The sequence below is a fragment of the Lactuca serriola genome, chromosome 5 (assembly GCF_051521515.1).
Source record: "Lactuca serriola cultivar US96UC23 chromosome 5, Lser_US96UC23_V15, whole genome shotgun sequence".
Lineage (NCBI taxonomy): Eukaryota > Viridiplantae > Streptophyta > Magnoliopsida > Asterales > Asteraceae > Lactuca > Lactuca serriola.
Genome location: NC_136412.1, coordinates 16751482 through 16768106, shown reverse-complemented (window position 1 = coordinate 16768106; position 16625 = coordinate 16751482).

The window sequence follows — 16625 nt, the reverse complement described above, 5'->3', positions numbered from 1 at the left end:
AAAGTCTCTTGGATTGAAAACCATTAAAAGAACACAAGAGTTAGAAAAGTGAAGAGTCTTCATTTTTATTACTCTATTAAATTCATAAGTTACAAGATATGAAAAGTTTTGAAAGTTTACAAAACTTGCCCTCAAGTTTTGGAACAAGTAAAGTCAAGTTAAAACTTTAGTTCCAACCCTTAGAATTTTAAAAGTTAAAATTCAACCCTTATACTTATATTATTATGATTTAATAATTATATATATATATATATATATATATATATATATATATATATATATATATATATGTATAAGAACAAAGTCGTCTTACCGCTAGTACGCCTCATTCACGAAGCCGGTCTATAAGGTGGGTATAAGGTTGTTGCCTATAAAATGGTGACTTAATGGGTGTCCACTCTCACCCACCGCTTGCTTGACTGGTGGAGGGTCGTTAGCCGAACGGGTAAGACAAGGACTTATAAATTCTCATTTAAAGTATGATGAATATTATAAAGTAACTAAATGTTTTATTAAATTCCCAATCTTAGTTACTTTAGGAAAAATGTGAATAAGGTGCTAATCCATGAAATTACACTTTACACTTTGTTTAAGTCGTTGGTGGAGCGTGTGTGGTTAACCGGCACACTAACTTGGACTTAACAAGGTAGGTAAAGGGTGACTTAAGGCTTATTATAGTATCGATGGAGCGTGTGTGGTTTACCGGCACATCGATTGAGTGATAAACTTTAAGGGTACCAAGTGATTTGCATGGTTACTTCACACCTCGTTTTGTGATCCTCGGCATCCCAGTCACAAAACTTGGAGGGCACACTCGAGATTGAAACATGCCTTTGAAAAGTTCATTGAATCTCAAAGAATCTAGGAATTTCTAAGAACCAATCAAAAACCTAATATTTAAACATTTCGGTTTTCGTGGTGGAAATTGGTGAATCGTCATTCACCTACCTTTCAAATATGGTATAGCTTAGATTACGGCATACCTCTTCTAAGTTATATTATATTGTGATTGGATCCTAGCCTTAATATTACATTTGGGTGTTTTATTAAGGACTCTCTTATATCTAAACTAATCTTGTTCTCTTCTTTTCCGATGTCTTCAAACAATGCTGCTTCTGGCTCTAATCCTAATGGCTCCTTTACCCTTATGAACTTGTGTGGGAAAGTCACCTTTGATGGATCCAACTTCAATGAGTGGATCAGAAACATCAGGATGATTACCCGCTACGAGGACAAAGAATATGTCCTTGACAAGGAGCTTAAGGAGATCGATGAGACCACTGCAACTCCTCAGGAGATCGCTGAATTTCGGGCACATGAAAGGGATGCTACGAAAGTGGCTTGCATCATGATGGCCACGATGACAGCGAAACTCCAAAAGTCTTATGAGGATTTCTACCCTTATGAAATGCACCAAGATTTGATGGAAAGATACCATCAAAGTGCAAGACAAGAGAGGTATGAAATCATTTGCTCCATGATAACAACCATGATGAAGGACGGGGAATCCGTCACGAGCCACATGCAGAAAATGCAAAGGTATGTGGATCGTTTGCTGAAGCTTAATGTGAACTTCCCTGAGGATCTTGCAATAGATATCATTTTGCACTCCTTACCATTGTGCTATGATCAATTCCGCATGACATATCACATGAATAAGGAAGAGGTCACACTCAGCAAACTTCAGGGACTTCTCAAGACCGCAGAATCAGGTCTTAAGGGGAAGTCGGTTGCTATCACTCCTACTCCAAACTCAACTCTGGTTTTGGCAATTGGGAAAACTCGATGGAGGAAGAGAAAGAGATCCTCGAAGGGTACCAAGGCTCGGACCCTTGATGGCTCTTCTTCAAGTGGAACCAAGAAAGGTTTCGTCACTCCTTCTTCTGACCCAAAAGAGGCTGAATGCTTCTATTGCCATGAAAAATCTCATTGGAAGCGGAACTGCCCAAAGTACCAGCAGGATGTGAAGGATGGGAAAGTCAAACCCAACCATGCAAGTACTTACACTATCATTTCTAATAACTCACCCCATTCTAAATCTTGGGTCCTTGATACCGGTTGTGGTGTTCATATTTGTTGTGACTTGCAAGGACTAAGAAGAAGTGAGAATGTGGAGCAAGGAAGAATAAACTTGATCATGGGGAATAGGAAAGCTTCACCTGTCACCAAGATTGGAGTTTATACTTTATCGCTAAGTAGTGGGTTTAATTTAGATTTGAATAAATGTTGTTATTCGCCAGGAATGGCAAGAAATATTATTTCCTTTCATGCTTTGTACAAACAAGGGTTTACCTTTTCATTTAATAATGAAGTTGGTTCTATAGATGTTTTCTATAATAATGTTTTTTATTTTAAAGCATTACCTTGTGATGGTGTGTATGAAGCTGTATCTGTTGTAGATAACTTAGGAAATAATGTTTTGTGTATTGATTCTACTAATCATAATAACTTGGATAAAGCATCATTATGGCATTGTCGTCTTGGACATATAAGCAAGAAACGCATAGGCCAACTCCAAAAGGATGGAGTCTTGGAGTTGTTTGACCTAAAGTCAGATGATAGTTGCGAATCATGCTTACTTGGAAAAATGACAAAGTCACCCTTCACAGGCTCGTGTGAGAGGGGTGAAGGTTTGTTGGACCTTGTACACACGGATGTGTGTGGACCATTCAAACATGCCACAAGGGATGCTAATCGTTATTATTTGACTTTTACTGATGATTACAGTAGATATGGATATGTCTACTTAATCAAGCATAAGTCAGAGACTTTCGAGAGCTTTAAGGAATTTAAACAGGAAGTCGAGAATCAATTGGGCAGGAACATTAAGATGCTTCGATCCGATCGAGGAGGTGAGTATCTTAGTTTAGAGTTCCTCGACTATCTTAGGGAATGTGGGATTGTCTCACAATTGACACCTCCCAGGACACCACAGTTGAATGGTGTGGCTGAGAGGCGTAATCGAACCTTGTTGGATATGGTTCGTTCCATGATGAGTCGAGCTACGCTACCAATCTCATTCTGGGGGTATGCCTTAGAGACTGCCGCCCATATTCTTAATCTTGTCCCTACAAAGAAAGTTGCCAAAACTCCTCACGAGATGTGGACTGGCAAAGTACCTAAGCTAGACCACATCAAGATTTGGGGTTGTGAGGCTTTCGTGAGACGTGAGACTCATGATAAGCTCGAACCTCGAAGCGAGAGGTGTATTTTCATCGGCTACCCACAGCAATCCTTTGGTTACCTCTTCTACAGACCTAGTGATAACGTGGTCTTTGTAGCAAGAAGAGGAGTCTTTCGAGAGAGAGAATTTATAAGCCAAGGAGACAGTGGGAGGCAAATTGATCTTGAAGAAATTCAAGAATCAAGCGGTGAAGGAACTTCGAACACTAGCCCTCAACTTGAGGAGGAAACTCCTGTTGAGCCAGTTGATGTGCCCGTACCTCTGAGGCGTTCCACGAGAGTTAGGAATGCACCTAAGCATTATTATGGCTTCCATATTACTGCAGAAGGTGAGACACTTATTAGTGATGAGACACTAGTAGGTCTGGATGAACCTAACAGCTACACGGAAGCCATGGCAGGCCCTGAGGCTGCTAAATGGAAAGAGGCCATGGATAGCGAGATACAATCCATGTATGACAATCAAGTTTGGAACTTGGTTGAGAATGTACCTGGTCGTAAGACTGTAGGGTGCAAATGGGTCTTCAAGAAGAAGACCGACATGGATGGTAAAGTACACACTTATAAGGCGAGACTGGTTGCAAAATGCTTCTCTCAAATTCCTGGAGTGGACTATGATGAGACCTTTTCTCCAGTAGCCAAGATTAAGTCTATTCGGGTTCTGTTAGCCATAGCTGCATTTCATGACTATGAAATATGGCAAATGGATGTCAAAACCGCTTTCCTTAATGGAAAGTTGGCTGAAGATGTTTACATGAGTTAGCCAGAGGGTTTTGTCAGCAACGAGTACCCTAATAGAGTGTGTAAGCTTGAGAAATCCATTTATGGATTGAAACAGGCACCTCGCAGGTGGAATCTTTGCTTTGATGAGAAGGTCAAGGAATTTGGTTTTTCAAGGAGTGAAGATGAATCTTGCGTCTATATCAAGGCTAGTGGGAGCATAGTCAGTTTTTTGGTACTGTATGTGGATGACATACTACTCATAGGAAATGACATCCCAACCCTGCAGGAAGTAAAGTCCTGACTTGGGAAGTGTTTCGCTATAAAGGACCTTGGTGAAGCTGCCTATATCCTAGGGATAAAGATTTTGAGAAACAGGAGTAAAAGGCTAATTGGAGTTAGCCAAAGTACCTACTTGGACAAAGTGTTGAAAATATTCAACATGCATAACTCCAAGAAAGGTGAGTTACCCATTCAGTGTAACGCCAGATTGAGTAAGACACAAAGCCCTAGTAGTGAGGCTGAGATAGCAGAAATGATTCGTTTTCCTTATGCTTTAGCTGTAGGATCGATCATGTATGCCATGACGTGTACTCGACCTGATGTAGCTTTTGCTTTGAGCATGGTTAGCAGGTATCAGGCGAACCCTGGCAAGGAACACTGGACTGCGGTAAAGAATATCCTCAAGTACCTGCGAAGGACTAAGGACTGGGTCCTTACCTTCGGTGGGAGTGATGACTTGAGAGTTGTAGGGTATAGTGATGCTAGCTTCCAGACTGATAAGGATAATTTCCGCTCTCAGTCAGGCTGGGTCTTTACCCTAAACGGAGGAGCAATTTCTTGGAAGAGTTCCAAGCAGGAGACAGTGGCTGATTCCACTTGTGAATCAGAGTATATAGCAGCAAGCGAGGCAGCAAAGGAGGCGATATGGCTAAAGAACTTCATCGGAGACCTTGGAGTTGTACCAGCTATAAAAAAGCCAATGGAGATTTTCTGTGACAGCAATAGTGCGGTTGCCTTAGCCAAGGAACCAAGGGATCACGTGAGATCCAGACACATCGACAGAAAATACCATTTTGTCAGACATCGAATTGAAGAAGGACTCCTCATGGCGAAGAGGGTATCATCGGATGAGAACCCGGCAGATCCCCTCACGAAGGGACTAAGTAGGGTTAAGCATCTCCAGCATGCTCGGAGCATAGGGCTGAAGGATGATATAAGTTTTAGTAGTTAGATAACCCAGAAATTTGTAAAGTGTAATTGACATTTGATGATGAATAAAAGGTGTTTTATTTATGAGTAAAGTGTTTCTATCTCTTGTCGATCTTTTACTATATTTCTTTTGCATGTCTTGACTTCCAGAATAATTATGTTTGGTATATCATATTATTCAAACCTCCACAGTCGGTCATATGTCGGAAGTAGGTATGAATCAAGACTATCATGATTGGTTGCAGAGGTCTAAGGTGTTGGACATGGCTACAACAATCATGAGTGCTCATAAGTTCTGAGCATTGGACTCAACCCACGCTCACTAGAATCACTTCATGGAATTTTATCTCGAGTGATTGTGAGACGGTAATATCATATAAGTCTTCAAACCTAGAGATATGATTTGTTACTTACGAGTTGGTTATGCATTGATTGTACGTAAACGCATTGGTAACTCGATGTTATAAAATGTGCTTTTATGTGTAATTCAATGAGTGGTAGAACAAACATATGAGTCGAAGTTTATCTGGTCCTTCTTGGATTAGAAGCTGATATCTAGGCCCCTCGATGATTTTGTTTTGACCTATGTACCGGGCCCGGTTAGAACTAAATTGATGTGTTCAGTTGAGTTCTATGTCAAACAAATCGGAAATCGGGAAACAAATGCTGGACAATAAGCAAGACAATGTTCCATGTATTTGTCCAGCTGATATCTAGAACAAAGGATTATATGATCACTTATCTAAATGGCACGTTCTAGTTCAACAGAGTTTAAAGAGCTACGATTGCTGATCGGTTCCTGAAGTTATACTTGCAAATATAGTTACTAGACTTATCCAAGTGGGAGACTATTGGATATAGTGTCTAAGTCCATAACTATATTTGGTATATACTTGACCCGACCCGGCATGGTCCATTTGGGTTGCACTTCACCCGAACAATTTATGGATAATATTTGAGAATAGAACAAGTTATGATTTATTAATATATTATAAGTTCTAATATATTAATATAAGATCGTATTATTTAATTAGTAGTGATCTATAATTAATCTAGGATTAATTTAGTGATCAAAGATATTACTAATTAAATATGGGCTTCTATATTTATATAGTGTGGGCTTATGCTTATTTGGAATGGGCTAGGCTTGGATGGAGAAGTCCATGGATACTCCATGGAGCTTTAACCCATGGATCTCATGGAAATGAAGAGACATGGGTATTAGGGTTTACATGGATGTAACCCTAATCCACCACACTATATAAAGGAGGCTTTGGCTCTTGAAATCACACTAGTTGACACATGTTGAGGTGAGGGCTGATTTCAAGAGAAGTGTGACTATTCTCTCAAAGTTCCAAGTTTGTGGTGATTTGTGACTTTCATTTGAGGCATCCACATTATTGGTGCTAGGCTCTAGAACTCTAAGGAATCAACTACAACTACAAGGTAAGTGTTTCTACTAGCTTTACTTGATTCAAGTTCCCCATGCCATGCTAGTTAGGATATAAGCCTTGGAAAAATAATTATTTGTATGTATCTTAGACAAACATAGATCCAAGGTTTATTAGGGTTGCATGTACACTTAGGAAGTGTTAGAATGCTCAAAACCCATCAAGTATAACATTTGTGATAAGTTATTAAACAACTTAAAGATCGATTAGATCTTCTTAACAGGTAATGCGATGGATGTAAAAGCAGTAAATAACACAAGTATGGATCAATATGTGTCGAATGATTAGATCAAACAATCTGATGAGATTAAAAACAACCTTTAATCTATGAAGATCGATTAGATCTTGAACAAGTATGTAAATATAATACAGTAAGAACGCAATAATAAGAACAAGACAAGATAGAATCAAACGAGTCGAATGATTAAACAAAATCCTCAGAAGAGCTCGATTAAGAACATCAACTGTAGAGGATTGGTAGGTTACAAGAACGATTAAAGAAACCTGGAAATACTATCGTTAAGCTCTAGAATTATCGTATCAATCATTAACCTAATATGCATGCAAGCATGAACTTATATACAATACATAAAAGGCTCTCGGTTGGACAGGCCCAAACCGGAATACAAGATAACTTATACTATCGAGCCCAAAAGACGCAATCTTCAAAATAATCTTCAGCCCAACAATCTCCCCCTTTGCGTCAATTTGGAGCGAGACCTTCACTTGTTACTTGGGCCAGCAGCTGAAGCAGGTACCTTCGTCTTCACGGTGCTAAACAGACATTTGGTGATGGAGAGAATGGTCTGTTTAAACCGGATGTACCAAGTGATCATGTCGTTGAAGTACTTGATGTCATCAGCCGAGTTCTCTTTACATCGTTTGATAATCGATAACACGTGCTCCAAACAAGCTGTGGTGTAAAGGTGTTTGTCAGCTAAAGCGAAGAGACATTTCTGTCCTTCGGCTCTAGTGAACATAACCGAGTTGCGTCTCGGGTCGATCTTGCCCATTTTCATTTGGTTGAGATCACTAGCCGATCCCACAGGAGCTATCTTCGGTTTCTTCTTGAAGACTGTGGCGACCTCCTGATCCATTAGGGCAACCTCCATGATGTAGCAGGCTAACATCCTTTTGACATGGTCTATAATGGGACCATATTCGGCTTCATCAGTCAAAAGGATATTATGCAGGACAATCCAATCATGATGATTTAGATTCGGTAGATCCGCCAGGGAGATAAGATGAGCAGTTCTTGCAGATCCTCGAATGAGCTTGAACTTAACGTTTGTGAATCTCCCTACGGCATAAGGTTTCAGCACCCGAACGTTCACAATCTTCTGGGCGCTCCAAGTAAGGTATTGAGGACGAGCAGCCGCCAGATAGAAGTCAATGAGCTCCCTGTCAAGCTCATCGTTCGGATGTGGGACTTCGAAAATGTTAGAGAAGGCGTGGAAAATGAACGCCTTTCGAGTCAGCGGCATGTCGAACTGCGAATCGACAGTGTTGTTGCAGTCGAACGAGATAACCGGCTTGAGCCATAATATGCTTGGAGTTTCTATGGCCTCTTTAATCATACGCTCCCTGGTCTAGGCAGGGAAAAGAGTCTTTCGGCTCTCAAGGAGATCGTGGGCTTCCTTTTGCTTGCGTTCGGCTTCTTCAGCCTCTCGCGCCACACGACTGACATCATCATCAACATTGCGACTGTTCTTTCGTTTCAACATGTCAGCAATGGTCTCCTTGTCTTCATCTTCATCTTCTTCCTCAGCTATGTTTTTACCCTTGTTCTTCACACCCGAACCCGAAGCTTGACCAGTCTGAGGTGGTTCGGTTGTGTGAGTAGCTTTGGAGGAAGGAGGTGGTTTCGATCCAGTCTTCTCATCTCCCCCTTGTTTCGGAATGGACACGAAACTCGGTAGGCCTTCAACTTTGCTGAGAAGGTCCATGGCCGGAGAGGGTTTTTCAGCGAGGGTACACCTCACCGAATGGTTTAGAATGGGATCGTGTGCTTCCAGGATGTTGGATAATGCTGCGTGGACATCCGAAACACACGTTTTGATCACCTCCCTTTCGGATCGAAGAGCTTCCAATTGTTGTTCGGAGTTGGAAAGTTGCGTGCTCTTGACCTTGAGGGCAGTTGTTTTGCTCGCCAGGACGTCCATCAAAGAATTCTCAGCTGCAAGATCCTCTTGTAGCTTAGCTAGGCGGGCATCGATGGAGGCACGAAGTGCCGAGTTGTCGTCGCTTATATTTTGGCGTAGGGTAGCGAACGAAGTCAACTCCGTAGAGACGAACTTGGCCAACTGCTGAACAATTGGTTCCAAAGTTGTCTTAGTGGCGTCGGCGCTTTCCTGCAAAGACTTCAACAGGACAGTAGCGTCGGAGAATAGTTTATCGACTTTTTCGGTCGCCGCCTCACACGCTCTGGTGGAGGCATCAATCGCAGCAGTTGCGGAGGCCATCAAATCATGTTGAGCCCGGGAGAAGGCATCAACAATTTTCTGAAGGGCAGCTTCAGATAGAGAGGACTGCTGGTTGAAAGAAGAGGCGAGAAGTAGATCAACCTTCTCGTGAAGCTCTTTGAGATGCTTCTTTGTCACTGGAGCACCATCCTCCTCATCACTCTAAACTTGAAACGGACTATAGTAGACCGAATCAAAGTTCATGTTTTCCCCACCAAGGTAAGTATCGTCGCCATCAGAGGCATTTTCTGGAGATGGAAGGGGTAGTGAAGCTGGGGTTGTTGTGGTTGGGGTATGTTGAGTTTGAGTATTGGGTGGTGGTTGAGTGTGGGTAGGTTCAGTTGTATGTGTTTCGGTTTGTGGTGGTTCGGTTACGGGAGGGGTTTCGGTTACTGGTGGTGTTTCGGTGGCAGTTGTGAAAATGGGTGGTGGTATAGGGAAAGAGGTTTGGGGAATAGTGGGGTTTATGGTGGGAATGGAAGTAGGAATAGTAGGTGGAGATGAAGGAACTGGGGAATTATGAAGTTCCATCTCTGGGGTTGGGGACCGAGGTGGTGTGTTGCCTCGTTGAGGAGATTCGTCTCCTTGAGAGCCTTCGGAATCGGAACTCTCACCCTCAGAGTTACTGGAAGAAGAGGGAATTACAAGCTTTCGCTTCTGTTGCGTCTTCCTCCTCTTCGGCTGTGGGGACTGTGCAGCCTTCGGTTGTTTCCTCTTCTTGGGAGAAGGAACCTTTGGAGCTTTGGTTGCTTGCTTCCCTTTTTCAGCCTTTTTGCCCCTGTTGGTCGGTTTGTCTGCATCATGGATCGACCTGAGCATATCCGGTGTCAGTTCCCTAGGACCAGTTGACCTAAACTCCTTGATAGTCCGAATCAACCTGCTGTTAGATGGCACGCCGCCATACATTGTCTCCGGGATGGAGCCAATGAAGGAAAATTTTGATGCATCTGAGACGATGATCTTCTTGGTATGGAACGTACCAACAGAAGACATCGATGCACCGTCAGCAGTAGGAACATCAAACTTGTCCATGGCCCATCTTGTAATTAAGATCCAGAACCGGGCCAACGACACCTCAGAGTGTCGGGATGATGAAGAGAGGCTCTGGATGAGCTGTTGCCATAGGACCCACCCATAGTCCAGGTTAATCCCGTTGTATACCTCGTACATTATTGACAGGAAGAGACGACTTGCACCGTCAGATCCTGAGCTCCTCTCCGACAAGCCCTTGAAAAGGACTGTAAATAGGCCATTCCACTGTGGCGGCAGACAGGACTTCTTGAATTTTGCGACAGAGGTTAGGACCTCTGTGTACCCCATGTTGTAAAACATGCTAAACAGCATCCCAACCGGAATCGTCTCTGGATGGACTCTTGTAGGATCAACGGCAAACCCCAGCATGGTGCAGAAACGTTGGCGTGAAATGGAAGTCTTGTGTTCTGCAAGCTCGAAAAACACCCGGTCGACGCCTTGTCGTAGTAAGCAGTCGTGTAGACCTGCGATAGGGCTACCATTGGCACAGACTCGATTCTTGAGAGTGCAGGAGCAAGTTGGGAGTACTTCAAACATTCTATGACCGGCGACATGTAGGAGTCGTACGCCAGTGGGTTAAGATCAATAACCAGACATTGTTGTGGGCGGATGGGGAGAATCTGTGAAGTAGCATGGACGGAAGAAGATTCAGCCATTGTTGAAGAATTGGAGAAGATGATGACCAGTGAAGCTGTTTGGGAGTTTTTGCTCTTGAGAAATTTCGGAGGCAGTAAAGAGGTAAAAGGTTTTGTGGACTGCCTTTTATAGTGAGGGATTGGAGAGAGAAAAATCGTTTCATATCTTCTATGCGATGATCACGTAGGAGAGAGATTGTCAGAATCCTAGGACCACGCTACCCAACAAGCACCGTTTCAGAAGAAAATCGCTTCAAATCCGCACGTGCCTTTAATTGCCAGAGATATGACGCTTGGATTTCGCACACGCGTCCACGTTGTCAGTAAAAGCATGGCCGTTCCATATTCACACGCGCCCCCTTTTTACCGTCGTTTGAATTTCAATCCCTTTAACCCCCGCCAAGTCAGCAACCTTTCGTCTCATCCTTTTAAACGACATCTTTTTGAATTTAACACCCACGTGGATTGTTTTTGACCACAACTTCATAATTAACCACCGGGTAATAATACAGCCTGTAAATAATTAGCAACGGAATTTGGGAAAATCAAAGATTTTCGTGAAAAGAGTGTAAAAGAAAAAGAAATAAAGCAACTCTTTTAAGGATATTCTGTGATGTCAATAATGACACGAAACTGATGATCCCGGGCACGAATCTCTTCCTTCAGGGTCAAGAGAGACCTTAAAGTGCTAGTGTGGATTCCCGGTGAATTACGATCAAACATTTATTAAGAAATGTTGAAAGGCTTCTTTTAATTAGGTTAAATAAGGTGGCTTTCGCTTTGATTCATCAATTCTATTCTTGAAATAAGAAAGAAAGTGAACAAAGTACTTGTGAGACCAGTGTAGTCTGTTGAACAAGTAGGTAGGAGTAAATTTTAAATTGGCTTGGATTAATATAAAATCTCAGATAAAAATTTAAAATTGGATCCCTTGGGAAGAAATGTTATGGTGTTTAACAATTTCATAGGAATCACGCAAAATAAAATTTGAGATGTCATGAAGGTACATTCGTCAATTCTTTGGTGAAAACTTGAGCAAATTAATTGTTCACCGTCAATTCATTAGGTGTTGAATTTTGGGTTTCACTCAGCTCGTAGTGACACGAAACTAAGATCATAAACACAGATGTTGTGTAACCATAAACCTCAGTGGTAATTTCTGAGAGTCTCAAGGGTTACATTGATGAAACGAATGTAGTGGAGAAGATTTATGGAGATGGTGTAAGAAGATATAGTACCTCTGCTGCGAAAATAAGGACCAAGCAGGAAACTCTTAACTCATGTGAGAAAAGATTGAGGTAGCTCACGATTAGAATAAATGTGTTAGCCTTATTGGGAAGACAAGGTTTGTGTATACCAGGTCATGAAGGCTATTATTCAAAATCTTATGAGGCTTGGGACACATACAGCAGCATGCTTCTAGGGACACGTAAGTAATCCAGCAATGATATCCCCATAAACGAAAGAACACACAGGAAAAAGAAAAAGTATTTTTGGAGTTTTTGAGATTTATATAAAAAAATAAAAAATAAATAAATAAGTAAGAAAGAAAAAAAATAAGACAAAAAAAACTTTGGAAAGAATATGAAAAACCGAACCCGAACGTTTAGTTGGTTTCGGTTGGGAAAAGTTGAAAAACCGAACCCGAGCGTTCGGTTGGTTTCGGTTATAGAAAATTTTGAAAAACCGAACCCGAACCTTCGGTTGGTTTTGGTTTAGGAAAATTTTGAAAAACCGAACCCGAACCTTCGGTAGGTTTCGGTTTTGAAAAATTTTGAGAAACCAAGGATTTTAGATATGCAAGAGAAAAATATTTTTAACACAAAGAAAGACAAAATTGTACAAGTAATATACAACAAAGAAAAACTACCTTTGAAGTAATGAGCAAGGCAGATGGTTGAACCGAACCCGAACGTTCGGTTGGTTTCGCTTCTTACGTTTGAGGTTGAGAGGTAGTATGAGATACTGACTCTGATTCCATCATACCTAGCCCTTGCAATATTTTATTGAATGATGCTTCAGGAAGAGCTTTGGTAAAGACGTCAGCCAGTTGATCAGTGGTCCTTACGAAGTGAACTTCGACGTTTCCATCTTCCACGTGATCTTTGATGAAGTGATACCTCAGTGCTATGTGTTTGGTTTTAGAGTGCTGCACTGGGTTATGACAGATCCTAATTGCACTTTCAGAGTCACAATATAGTGGGATCTTCTTCATATTGAGTCCATAGTCTCGAAGTTGACTCTGGATCCAAATCAATTGTGATGTGCAGGATGCAGCGGCAATGTATTCCTCTTCGGCAGTAGACAACGACACACACGTTTGTTTCTTGGATTGCCAGCTGACCAACTTCCCGTCAAGAAATTGACAGCCACCAGTTGTGCTTTTACGGTCGAGTCCACATCCTCCAAGGTCAGCATCAGAATAGGCTTGAACGAAGAAGCCTGAGTTGGATGGATACCATAGACCTAGAGAGGAGGTTCGCTTGAGATAGCGTAAGATGTTCTTCACAGCAAGCATGTGAGGTTCGCGTGGGTTTGCCTGAAATCTAGCACAATAACACACAGAAAACATGATATCAGGCCTGCTAGCAGTTAGATACATCAGTGAGCCAATCATTTGACGATAGAGCGTGATATCGACAGCCGGTTTGTCTAGAGATGGGGTAAGCTTAGTGCCAAATGCCATTGGGATTTTGACTTTTGAGTCTCCCATCATGCCAAACTTCGCTAGGAGAGTCTTTGTGTAAGCTTCTTGATTAATAAAGATGCCTTCGGGTCCCTGTCTTATGTTTAAACCAAGGAAAAAGTTAATAGGACCCATTGAGCTCATTTCAAACTTAGTCTCCATCAGCTTTCTGAATTCAGCTGTTAAGCTGGGATTCGTGGAGCCAAAGATGATGTCATCGACATAAATTTGAACTATCATAAGGTGGTTACCTTCCTTTTTGCGAAAGAAGGTTGGGTCAACCGAACCTTGTTTAAATTTAGACATCTTTAAAAATTTTGTAAGCGTTTCATACCAGGCCCTCGGAGCTTGTTTGAGACCGTACACCGCTTTATCCAGAATATAGCAATGGTTTGGATACTTTTCGTTCACGAACCCAGGAGGTTGCTCCACATACACAGTTTCTTCGAGTTCTCCATTGAGAAATGCACACTTGACGTCCATTTGGAAAACTTCAAAGTTTTTGTGAGCAGCATAAGCCAGAAATATTCTAACAGATTCTAGCCTAGCTACTGGAGCGAAAGTCTCTTCATAGTCTATACCTTCCTCCTGACAGTATCCCTTGACCACCAGACGAGCCTTGTTCCTTATTACATTACCTTCCTTGTCCATTTTGTTCCTAAAAACCCATTTGAGACCAACAACCGAAGCATCTGGAGGAGTTGGAATGAGGCGCCAGACTTTGTTCCTTTCAAATTCGTTCAGTTCGTCTTGCATTGCTTGAACCCAATCAGAGTGATCGAGGGCAGTGTTAACTGTCTTCGGTTCAACTTTTGATACGAATGAGTTAAACATACAAAACTCAACCTTTGAAAATAAGGATGTTTGTTTTGCCTTCAGTTGTGATCGGGTCAGAACCTTTTCAGATACGTCACCAACTACTTGAGAGATAGGATGATCTCTGGTCCATTTGGTAAGAGGAGGATAATTCGGATCAAAGGTTGGATCTAGTTCAGCGTTAATCATTTCTTCTGGCTCAGATTGGCTATCGTAATCAAGCGTCATATCATCATGCTCCCCCTCGATTGATATGCTTTGAGAACTTTGAGGTTCAGGGGTTTCTTGTGGTACTGAGCTTTCAGGCATTGAAGCACCTTCGGTTGGAGAGGTACCTTCGGTTGGAGTTGTAGAACTTGGCTCCTCCTCGACATGTGAGCTTGGCTCCCCCTCGACATGAGAACTTGGCTCCCCCTCGACTGAAGCATTGTTGGATGGAGGGTCATCAGTGGGCGATCCTCCTTCATGCATTCTTCTTGCAGCATCTTCGACAATTCGCTTCATATGATCCACTTTGTTGTCTGCTGCGCCTGCTTCTGAGAGAGAAGCTTTCTCTGGTTCATCAAAGAGTTCCAGAAATTATCATATAAGTTAGCGATCGAGACTGTGACTTGGCCAGTTTGAGGAAAGATTTCCCCAGCAGTGTCTTCTTTGGCCTGTAGCTTCTTGATATAGCTATCGTCAAAGGTCACGTAGTATGTCTCTTCAATTCTTCTCGAACGCTTGTTTAGAACCCTGTACGCCTTGGATGTGAGCGAGTAACCCAGAAAAATTCCCTCGTCGGCTTTGACATCAAACTTGTTGCGGTGTTCTTTAGAGTTAAAGATGAAACACCTTGAGCCGAACACATGGAAAAATTTCACATTGGGCTTTCTATTTTTTAGTATCTCATATGGTGTGAGCGTGAATCGCTTGTTGAGATAGGACTTGTTCTGTGTAAAACAAGCAGCATAAATAGCGTCAGCCCAAAAATAAAGAGGTAAGGAAGCGAAACTTAGCATAGTTCGGGCAGCTTCACACAAAGACCGGTTTCATCTTTCGACTATTCCGTTCTATTGTGGTGTGTAGGGAGCTGAGAAATTGTGACTAATTCCCTTTTCTGCAAGAAACTCTTCAAACTCCCTGTTCTTGAATTCAAGACCATTGTCGCTCCTGATGTTGCGAACGACTTTCTTGAGCTGCACTTCAATTTGCTTGATAAACACTTTCAGCTTTTGAGTCGCTTCAGATTTGAGCTTTAGAAAGAACACCCATGTAAATCGTGAAAAGTCATCAACAATAACAAGAATATACTTGCTACCACCGATGCTTTCGATAGATGAAGGACCACACAAATTGATATGAAGTAATTCGAGTGGTTCAACAACTTTTGTGTTGATTACAGATGGGTGACTTTGACGACTCTGCTTCCCCATTTTGCATGCAGCACACAAATGCTCTCTGTCGAACTTGAGCAATGGAAGACCCCTAACATGACCTCCAGTGACAAGTCGGTTGATATCTTTAAAGTTGAGATGAGAGAGTCTTCGGTGCCACAACCAGCTTTCGTCGGATTGAGCTTTTGATAACAAGCATATAGCTGAGTTTCCTTTGATGGGTTTCATGTTTAGAGGAAACATTTCGCCCTTTCGCTCTGAGTTGAGAATCACTTTCTTTGTCTTTTTCTCTATGATTTCAAAACCTTCATCATCGAATGAGACTTTGAGACCTGTACCTCCAACAAGCTGAGATACACTGATGAGGTTGTGTTGGAGTTCTTCCACATATGCCACCTTCCTTATAGTAAAGTCCCCATTTGTTATCATTCTGTATCCCTTTATGGTGCCGAAGGAATTATTTCCAAACTTGACGTTGCCACCATTTGCAAGAGATCTATATTCTCTGAGCTCCTCTTTCCTCCCTGTCATGTGACGTGAGCAGCCACTATCGATGTACCATTCTTCGTCAAACTGCTCGTCACTTATAACCTGCAAAAATTAAGCAGATTTAGGAACCCAAAGTTTCTTGGGTCCACGTGAGCTTTTCATGGGAACAGTAACAGTAAGAGAGATGTCAACTAGATATGTTCGTTTTATGAGAGTTGTTTCATCTTTCCTTTTAATAGTAAAAACTTTTATTTTGTTAGGATTGGGTGTGTTCGATTTGGACTCTGGTCTGGATTCATTGACCTTCCGCTTTCCCTTTTGTTCAGCTGACGGATGAGAACGGGCAGAATTTGCTTTAGAGCAAGATGGAGATGAATTGGTAGACGAATTAGAAGAGGTAGAAGAAGTGGGTTTAGATGGAGATTGCTTCTTGACTGGAGATTCCAGATGACCCTTTTGCTTTTGATCATTGGAGGGACTGACCTTAGAGTCTTGTTCTCTTTTGACTTCAGAACTGAACCTTTGCTTTCGGTTGGAATCGTCTTGTGAACCGAACCTTGGCT